This window comes from Arachis ipaensis, chromosome B09 (assembly GCF_000816755.2).
Source record: "Arachis ipaensis cultivar K30076 chromosome B09, Araip1.1, whole genome shotgun sequence".
Taxonomy (NCBI): Eukaryota; Viridiplantae; Streptophyta; class Magnoliopsida; order Fabales; family Fabaceae; genus Arachis; species Arachis ipaensis.
Window position 1 is genome coordinate 61646835 of NC_029793.2, and position 9971 is coordinate 61656805.

The following is a 9971-nucleotide window of genomic DNA, read 5'->3' on the forward strand; positions in this document are numbered from 1 at the left end:
CATTGGGTTTCAGGAGATATTGAATTCTCTGGATCAAATCATTCTCATCTCTTCCTTAATCAATGCATTCATTGACTTTTCTTGGCAATGTCTTGGCTCACAAATCTCTCTAAGCATAAACAATTGCGCAATGTCTTAATTTAATTGCTCATGGGAAGAGATTAAGTTCGGTCACTGATTATACCACACAAATTCATAGATCAAAGTATTGGTAGGATTAAATGTCACAATATCCATCCAACCCCCAATCTAATCCAATGTGAGAAAGCAATTCTAGCGTGAATTCCTCATCCCTCTCTCAAGGATCAGAGGAATTCCAATTATGGGTAGCTTCTCTGTCAAGACAGCTATCCAATAGAATTGAGATCGAAAGCTTTCTAACAAAAATCAAGAGAAAAGAGAGAAGAAGAAGATGAAAACTTTTATTGATCCATTGAATTAAAATAGAGCTCCCTAACCCAATGAAAGGGGTTTAGTTGTTTAGAGCTCTCAAAATTGAAAACAGAATTGGAAGATACATTGTAGAAAACAAATTGCAGAATTAAAATAGGCAGAGTTCCAGTACAGTCTCTCCCGCAAAAAAAAAACTCCCAATTAACTTGAATTCTAAGCTATTTATACACTTTCTTTCATTGATCTTCAATCTTTGAATTGGGCTTTTGGCCTTGATTGAATTGTGTTGAAGTTGCTCCAATTGGTTTCCCTTGCTGTTGAGAAGAGATCTGCTTGAATTGCAAGATTCTGACGCTCACATTGGAGTCCACGTTTGAGGACCAATGTTGAATCAAACGCCTCTTTGAAAATTCAGTTCTGCTTGTTGTCATTGGCGTTTGACTCAACGTTGGAGTGCCAACGTTCTTCTACCCATGCGTACGCGTGCCTTGTGCGTTTGTGCCCTTGGGGTCAGAATACGCATCCATGCGTGCGCGTACGCTACGCGTGTGCGTGGATGCAAAAATTCCAATTCAAGTTTTGAAAGCTTTTGGAAGAACATTGGCCTCAGTGTTGGACTGGAAACATTCCCTCCAACATTGGCCTATCCATGCGTGCGCGTGATGTACGCATGCGCGTGGATTCTCAAAAGTTAAGCCCATGAGAACGTGCTATAGACACGTGTGCATCGTTGCACTTTTTCAAATTCAGGATTTTGAGATCAAGATCGCGCACATTGGCCACCAACGTTTGAGACAGCGTTGTTGGTCGAACGTTACCCTTCCATGCGTACGCGTCAGCTATGCATGCGCTTGGATTGTCAGAATTTCCAATCCACGCGTGCGCGTATAGCATGCGTGTGCGTCGCTACAGATTTTTCAAATCTCCATAAAGCACATTTTATCACAACGTTGGGGACGTTACCCCCAACATGGGCACCAGCAATTTATGCAGCAACTTGCTCCACCTCCCTCTCAACGTTTGAGGCAATGTTGTGATGGGTGAAAATTAGATTTCCACACAAACTCACTGGCAAGTGTATCGGGTTGCATCAAGTAGTAATAACTCACAAGAGTGAGGTCGATCCCACAGGGATTGATGGATCAAGCAACTTTAGTAGGGTGATTAGTTTAGTCAAGCTAACATTGGTGAATTGAGTGAGAATCGATCAACAGAAAGTAAATTGTAGGAAATTTAAATTGAAGAATGTAGATTGCAGTGAAAGTAAAGTGCATAATGTAAATTGCAGAAGCTTAGATGACAAGAAATATAAATTGCAGTAAATGTAAAAGGGGCTGGGTGCTGGAAAATTAAATGAAGCAGTAAAGCAAGCAATTGAAGAGATCTTGAGAACATGTGACAGGATATTTAAAGTGCAGAAAAATTAAATTCAGATCACAGTAGCTTCAAATGAAAAATGGCAGAAAGTAAAATTGCAGAAGAGAAGATTCAGAAACTGAGATTTCATAAGCCAAATTGAATTTCATGCTTGAATTGTAAAGTGCAGAAAAATAAAAGTGTATCAAAGAGAGCTTTCTATTCTATCCTACTCCTACTCCTATTGCTCTCTGATAGAGCCAGCCATTCTTTAATGAAATAAAACTTATGCCTTTTTATAGGCTTTACAAAACAAAAAATGAAATTGAAATTGAAAATAAATTCCAATTCAAATGAAATTCCTAATCTAACTATTTCTTGTGCCATTGAGTGATGTCAAAGGGCTTTGCTTGCTTTGGGGCTTCAATGAAATAGGTTGATTTGGATTTGGCCTTGAATAATTGGGTCAGGATTCAGTTGGTAGCACTCCCAGTGGAGCGCTCCGTTTGGAAAAGTGAACTCCACGTTCACTTTGCTAAGGCATGCCTTTGGTGCGCCTTTGTTCCTCCAGCGTTGCTTTAGTGAACGACGCGTTCACTCTTTGAACGCTACCCTTCCTTGGTGTGTGGCCCCTTGGTGTGCATTGCTTCCTTTAGCTCTCTCTTAATTGAGCGCTACGTTTCCTTCTTTGAACGCTGGTCTTTGTTTCTTTGATGCGCTCCTTGCTTCCAAGCCAATTATGCCCGAAAAAGTGAACAAAGTGAACGCCACGATCACTTTGGAAGTGAACGCTAGGCTTCCTTGCTTTACTTTGCTTTTATTAACGCCTCGCCTTTAATAATGTATGCATTCTTTCATTAACTTCATTAATTAATAATGGCAATTACTTTAACGTTCATTCATATCATTCATTCTTAATTGGCATTAAAAATTAAATGCATGCTTTAGTTATTAATTCATGCATGCATAAGGAATTAATAATTAAATGCATGCATGCTTTCATTAATGCCTTGGCAAAGGATTGATTTAATAAAATTACATGCATGCATTCATTGGCTTTATTAGCAATGCCAATTAATGAACGTTAGCATTGATTCATGTAACGTCATGGTTCATTGGCTTTAATAATTAAGTGCAAGCATATGGCATTAATGCATATATATATCATGCCATGGCTTCATGGTCATGGGCCACGCTTTTAAAAGAATGGCCTAAGATTCCAAAGCGTGCTCAAACTTCAAAGTGTGCCCCAAAATTCTTCTTTTCTCTTTTTGAGCTTAATTTGTGCTTTTTTGCTTCTTTTTCCACTTATTTCCTACAATATTTATAAAATCACAAGATCAAAGAAATATACCATTTAATCACAAAAGCATTCAATATTTAAGCACTAATCGTCAATTTCTTGTAAGAAAAAGCTTAGAAAAACATGACATGATGACATGTCATCACATTGGTGTTCCAACTTGGCAACCAACATTGCTTCTTGTTCATCTTTTTCATGATCCTTCTTCAACTTCCTCCCATGCTTTCCTTCACCTGTCATCAACCAATACATGCATCAAAGCCATGCTAAAGTCATGAGAATTCTCATCATTCTTAGCATACAAGTAATTATAGCATAATTCTCATGAAATTGTATCAAATTAACCATGATTGAATGAATCTAGGCATACATGAATTTCTAACCCGATTGCTTACTTATAACTTAAGAAAGTGCATAAAACCTATTAAAAACAAAGAAAAAAGGCTAGTGAAACTAGCCTAAGATGCCCTAGCATCAAACATAATGCATTAAGATAACTGCATAACATCCATCAAGAAATTGCCTAATCAAAGAAAAGGGTTCAAGTCACATTCTGGCCAAATCATGCAATTCAAAAAGATTAAGAAGCTTGAGGGCAGTTCTCATGTACTTGGTGTTCACAAAGTTAAGCATGAAAAATTCAAAACCAAGTAATAAATTGTAACCTCAATCAAGAGAATCCAACAATGAATATCCAAAAACAATTATGCTAAAATAGCATTCAGTTAGTAATAAGCAGCAATAAACAGCAAACAATATTAATAATCCAACACTTATCGTGAAAAATAAAAAATTAAACAAAAATGAAACTAACTAAATAGCTAACTAACTAAACTAACTAATGGTTCATCGTATGTGGTAGTGTTGGGAAATGATTGAAGGAGGGTGGAAAGAAAAGAAGAGGAGAGAGAAGAAGGAAAGAAATGGAAAGAGGATGAGAAAAGAAGAGGGATGAAATAAGGGCATGCACGCGTATACATTTGTCACGTGTTCGCGTCGAGCGGTGAAACAGGGCAATCCACGCGTGTGCGTGGTAAGGTAAAATGAGAGCGACGCATACGCGTGTGTCACGCGTACGCGTGATGAGTTATTTAGAGCGGCGACGCGTACGCGTGAGGTGACACGTACGCACGGGTGGACTTGTGCGAAAGCATAGTTCCAGCCTAAAACTCACACCCTCTGGATTTTATATGGAGGTGGAAATTTTGAATCCACGCGTACGCGTGGGTGACGCGTGCGCGTGGATGGTCGAAAATCTTGGGGTGATGCGTACGCGTGGGTGACGCGTACGCATGGATGGAGCTCTATTTTTCAAAATTTTTCCAAGTTCTTGCACCAAACTAAGCATTTCAAACCTCCAAACAGCTACCAAAATACCATAAAACCTTATTTAACATACTAGACTACCAACTAAACTCAAAAAACCAATCAAAACATGAATTGAAACTAATTCTACCAATATTTACAAAAGCGAAAAAGGAAAGATGTTACTATGGTGGGGTGTCTCCCACCTAGCACTTTTATTTATTGTCCTTAAGTTGGACTTATGGGGAGCTCCTTATCAAGGTAGCTTGTGCTTGAACTCTTCCATGAACAACCACCAATGCTTGAACTTCCAATGAGCTCCATTCTTCAAAATTAATAGCTTCAAGCATTGATGGAGTTCTTCACAAACCATGAGCTCCCAAAATTGATTCTCCTTGTGCGATCCGGGATCCCACACTTTGTTTTGACACCCGTCTTCAAGTTGATCATCATTTTTCCATTTGGGTGCCATAATCTTGGAATTCTCACTCAAGTAACCAAACATCATCCTAGACCCAAGCAATCGAGTTCTACACCAACCCTTGCTATTAAGCCTTGAATATGCAACCATCATGAACTTTGATTTGCAATGCCAACCTCTAACCATCTCCCTTTTGCTCTTAAAGCCACAAAGAACTCTAAGTTGCCCATCCGTCTCAAGCAAACTATATTCAAATGGGCTAATTAAGCTTAGAGATAAGAGATTTACCCACTTGAATGAAAGAATGGATGGTGATGGCTTGGGGAGAGGTGTTTCCAATGTCCTTGAAAGCTCTACTCCCTTGAGTTCTTCCTTGATTACCTCCACCTCTAAGCAAGCTTCTTCAATTTCAACCTCTTCCTCCTGGTAGCTTCCTTTCAGCTCAATCTCTTATTCATTGCTTACCAAAGGCATGGGAGGTTGTGCCTTTTCTTCTTTAACTTATATTTCAAGTCCAATGGGATAGGATTCAAGTTTAGATAAGAATTCATTAATGATGGAATCCATCTCTTGGTAAACCTCTTCAAAGTCTTCAACCATGATATGCTTTGGAGGTTGTACACCCTCCTCAATATCAATATCAAGCTTCTTGGAGGGAGGTTCTTTAGATTCCCATGGTGGTTCCGCATCTCCTAAATCTTTAACCAATTCTTCTTCTTCTTCAACAATCATAGCTTCCTCCAATTGTTCCAATACAAAATCTAATCCCTCATTTTTCACCAGATTTTTCAATCTCTCCTTCATGCTACACTCTTCATTTTATTCTTCACATGTAGCCACGGAAGTACTTTGAGTGCATAAGAATCGGGAGACCGAAGTGTTTACTACCTTGGTTAAGGCGGCCGTGAATTCTAGTACTTCCCTTTTAATCTCTTCTAGCCCTTGAAGGATAAGACTAAGGGTGTCATCCATTGGAGATTGGGGTGGATAGGAGGGTTCATTATTTTAGAGAAAGGGTTCATAATGGGAAGGTGGTTCTTCTTGGTGGAAATTTGGAGATGGTGCATATTGAGGTGGTTCTTGGGAGTAATTGTGTTGAAATTGTGGTGGCTCTAAGGACTTTCTTACATAATGGTCACAATGATGAGGTAAGGGTGATTGGTTACATAGGAAGGTGTTTGGTTAAAAGGGGCTTGTGAGTATGGTTGAGGACTATGTTGAGGGTGAGGCTCATAGGCATATGGTTGTTGATAGTCACATGGAGGTCTACCATAGCCATTGGATTGATATGCATTAGGAGTGGAATTATACCTATAAGAGACCGGAGGAGGTTATTGCCAAGAAGGTTGTGTATGAGCTTGAGGCTCCTCCCACCTTTGATTGTTCCATCCTTGATACATATCCTCTTTGAAATTCCCATTTCCTACAACATAATTTGAACCAAACTCATAGCCAAAGGGGTGAGAATTCATAGTAGCAAGAGAAAATAAAAACAAAATCTAATAAGAAACAAAGAAAAACAAATCCTGAAACTAGCAAAAACTAACAAAGAAACAAAAGGCAAGCATATTCACAATATTAACATATGTACAATAACCAATAACAACGCACACATTTGCAAGTCCCCGGCAACGGCGCCATTTTGGTGAGCGATATTTTGTCGGTATAGAATTTCGTTGCAAGTTTAGTTCTAAACCAATAAACAATTCCTCAATCAAAAATTTGTTTGTCACAAGTACAAACCCCAATAAAAAAAAATAAACCGAAGTATTTAAACCTCGGGTTGTCTCTCAAGAAATTGCAGGGAAGTGTTCTTATTATTGGTTTTGGGACAAGTATTTTTGGGGTTTTGAATAAGAGACAAGAAACTTAGATGACAAGAAAGTAAATGAAACTCAAATGATAAAAAGGTCTTGGCAAGGGTTGATGGTTAAGGATATTTATCCTTGTTACTAACCATAGCATGATAATTTCAAGGATCAATCCCATTAAGTCATCCTCTAACTAGTGAATGAAAGTCAAATGAGCTACATCAATCCTAATCCATAAGTCATAGGCACCTTACTAATTAACTTAGTGGAAGCTAGAGTCAATGGACACCAATTATCAACACTTGGACATTAGTAACTCAAGTTCTCCTAAGTTACCATCCCAAGCCAAGAACACATAATTCTACTCTAACATCCTTCCAAGCATTTAATCAAACACTTGGAAGGCACAAGATGAAGGCAAAATAAGATTGCAAGAAATATAAATCTACAACTACTAATTGCAAGAAATTAACAACAACAATTCAAATCAAACAATGAAAGAAACATCAAACATAAATTGTATTAAAGGAAAATAGAAGAAACAAGAGTGCATCAACAAAGTAAACAATTACAAAGAGTAAAATACTAAACTAGGAAAGCAAAGGTAAAGGAACAAGAAATTAGAAAGGGAAAGTAAATCAAAGCATGAATTAAACCTAGATCTAAGAAATCCTAATCTACATCTAACCTAATTCTAGAGAGAAGAGAGAGCTTCTCTCTCTAGAAACTAACTAAAGCTTGATGAAAATTAAAACTATGTGTTCCCCCTGACTCCTCTTGAATTCTGCATGTAATAGGCTCAGAAAATGAGTTAGATCTGGGCCTGGGAAGCTCAGAAATTGCCCCAGTGTTTTCACTTTAATGAGGTCACGTGCGAGCTGCGACGCGTACGCAAGGGTCACGCATACGCATCGTTTGGCATTTTTACTTCCCACGCGTATGCGTCATGTCACGCATACACGTCGCCATACGACTTCATATTCACGCGTGCACGCCGTTCCACATGTGCGCGTCGATGAATGCACTCCAAATCCTTGATTCTCCATGAGTTCTCCACTTTGCATGCTTTTCTCTTCACTCCTTTGATCCATTCCTAGCCTTTTCAACCTGAATTCACTAACAAATACATCAAGGCATCTAGTGGAATCAAAGGTGAATTAAAATTAACCAATTAAGGGCCTAAAAAGCATGTTTTTACTCTTAAGCACAAATTAGGAGAAATTCATGAAACCATGCCATTTTAGTGAATAAATGTGAGAAAAGTTGATAAAATCCACTCAATTCAGCATAAAATATACCACAAAATAGTGGTACATCAGGAATCAACTGACATTGGAACTCTTATCAAAAAGAAAAATAATGCGATCGACATCCTTCTTGGGAGTCATACATTTGCTCCCCCAAGGTGTTGATCTAATGCTAAGCTATAGATTGGTGAATGCGCCAACAACACTAAGTAAGAATGCCTCTTCTCTTTCTAATGCTTCGGGTGCCATTCTATCATCCCTCAAGAAATTTATTAAAGAAATGTTTACCTTTCTCCATACCCGTTAAGAGTCACAATAGGCTTATGCTCAATCGATCTAGAATTTGATAGATTCTATTTTTCGAATCCGTGATTGGTATAATTGGTAGAAGAATTTAGTGTTTTTATCACCCTCCTTCAACTATTTTACCCTTGATTTTCCTTTCTGGTAGCTCTCTTCTCTGGAATAAACTACTTCAAAATCCTTTTCCAACTCACTCAATTTATTTCCACCAGTAATGTCTGCTTCTCTGAGAGTCTCAATCCTGTTAAGGAGGTTCTCAATCTCCATTTTAGAAATGGATTTGGAGGAATGTTGCCAAAGAACTAAATGGTGGCGACATAACTTCAATTTTTGTGCAAGAATAAACATTGTTGAATCCTTAAACCTTGAGTAGTCCCAAACAGCAGTAATAATGTGTCTTACTTCCTCCATAGCACACCAACAATTTTAGAATTTGAATCTTCTCTTAGATTTCTCTATTGAGAACTAGTATCTAAGAGGAGTGGTGCATGGTCAAACCCATTTTTTAACAATCTAATCGTTGAAGCAGTAGGATAAATATTTAATCAATCTTTCTACCATGCCCAAGTCCATTAATCCATTTTCATCAATAAAATTAGTAAAATTAGATATAACAGCCTAGGATTTAGGTTCTCCTCCCATCTTCTCTTGTTGATATGAATATCGTTATAAGAATTTAATAAGTTTAAAATTCCAAATTAACAATATAGAGTTAAAGTATACTTAAATGTTAATAGCAAATTAAATGTCGAGATCTGTAATAATCAGGTACAACAATAAATAAATCAAAACTTAGTATTGAAAATACTCAAATACTCAATTATATGCAACAAAGTTCCGTTATCCATGGGCTATTGCAGCAAGCCAGCAACCATAAGCGCGTCTCTGTTAATGCAACAGAAGCATATACCTTTTTCTCATTGATTCGGACCTTCTTTTTGCAGCCCAGTTTAGTGATTTTAACTATCCATAATTAATATTCCACAATGGTATGGTTTGTGTAAGTGTAACCATCTTCTTTATGTTTATTTATTGACTCTTGCAAAAGATTCAATACACTTAAATTCAACCCAACATGATGATAACATTTTCTTGTTTTTCCAATCTTATCCCTATGTCATGGTAATGAAAGCATATGCAATGTTTGGGAGGGGATCACATTTTTTTCCTAAGTATTTAAACTTGAGTTGAATTTTTCTCATTTGTTAGAATGCTTTGTCCCTTTACTAATGAAGATATACTACTTTGGAGCTTTTTGAACATTTTATAGACTAAATTTTAGAATATAGCTCAAATTATTAAGCACATATTAATTAGATCTTTAAATTTTGGGTACACAGTTGCATTAATTTTTTTTCTTTTAAAAAAAAGAGCTTTGTTGTTTATGTAGTCACAAAATTTGAGCAAAGTTGTTTATACTTGTAATTTCAAAAATAAGAAATAAAAATTCAACAATTTTAAATATGAAAATTTTATGTTTAGAAAGTTGTATCACATGTGAGGAATCAAATTGATAAATAGCTATATCCTTTCAATTACTGAAAACAGATACTCTAACTTCTTTGTATTAGGTGAAACTGATAATCTTTTTGATTTAGAGTGGAGTAGTTAAGGTAATTCTCTCTTTGAACTCAGTCCAATGTTGGTTAATTCTTAAACCCCAGTAGATACCACCAATCATAGCCTTTCAATCTTGTCTTGCCTCTTGAACTAATATCAAATTTTTTTAGTTCATCAATCATCAAGAAAGATATAACCAAGTGTTTTTGATAATAAAAATTAGAGACCAAAATGAAAACATTATAGACGTTTTCAGTGTTAGTCATAAACAT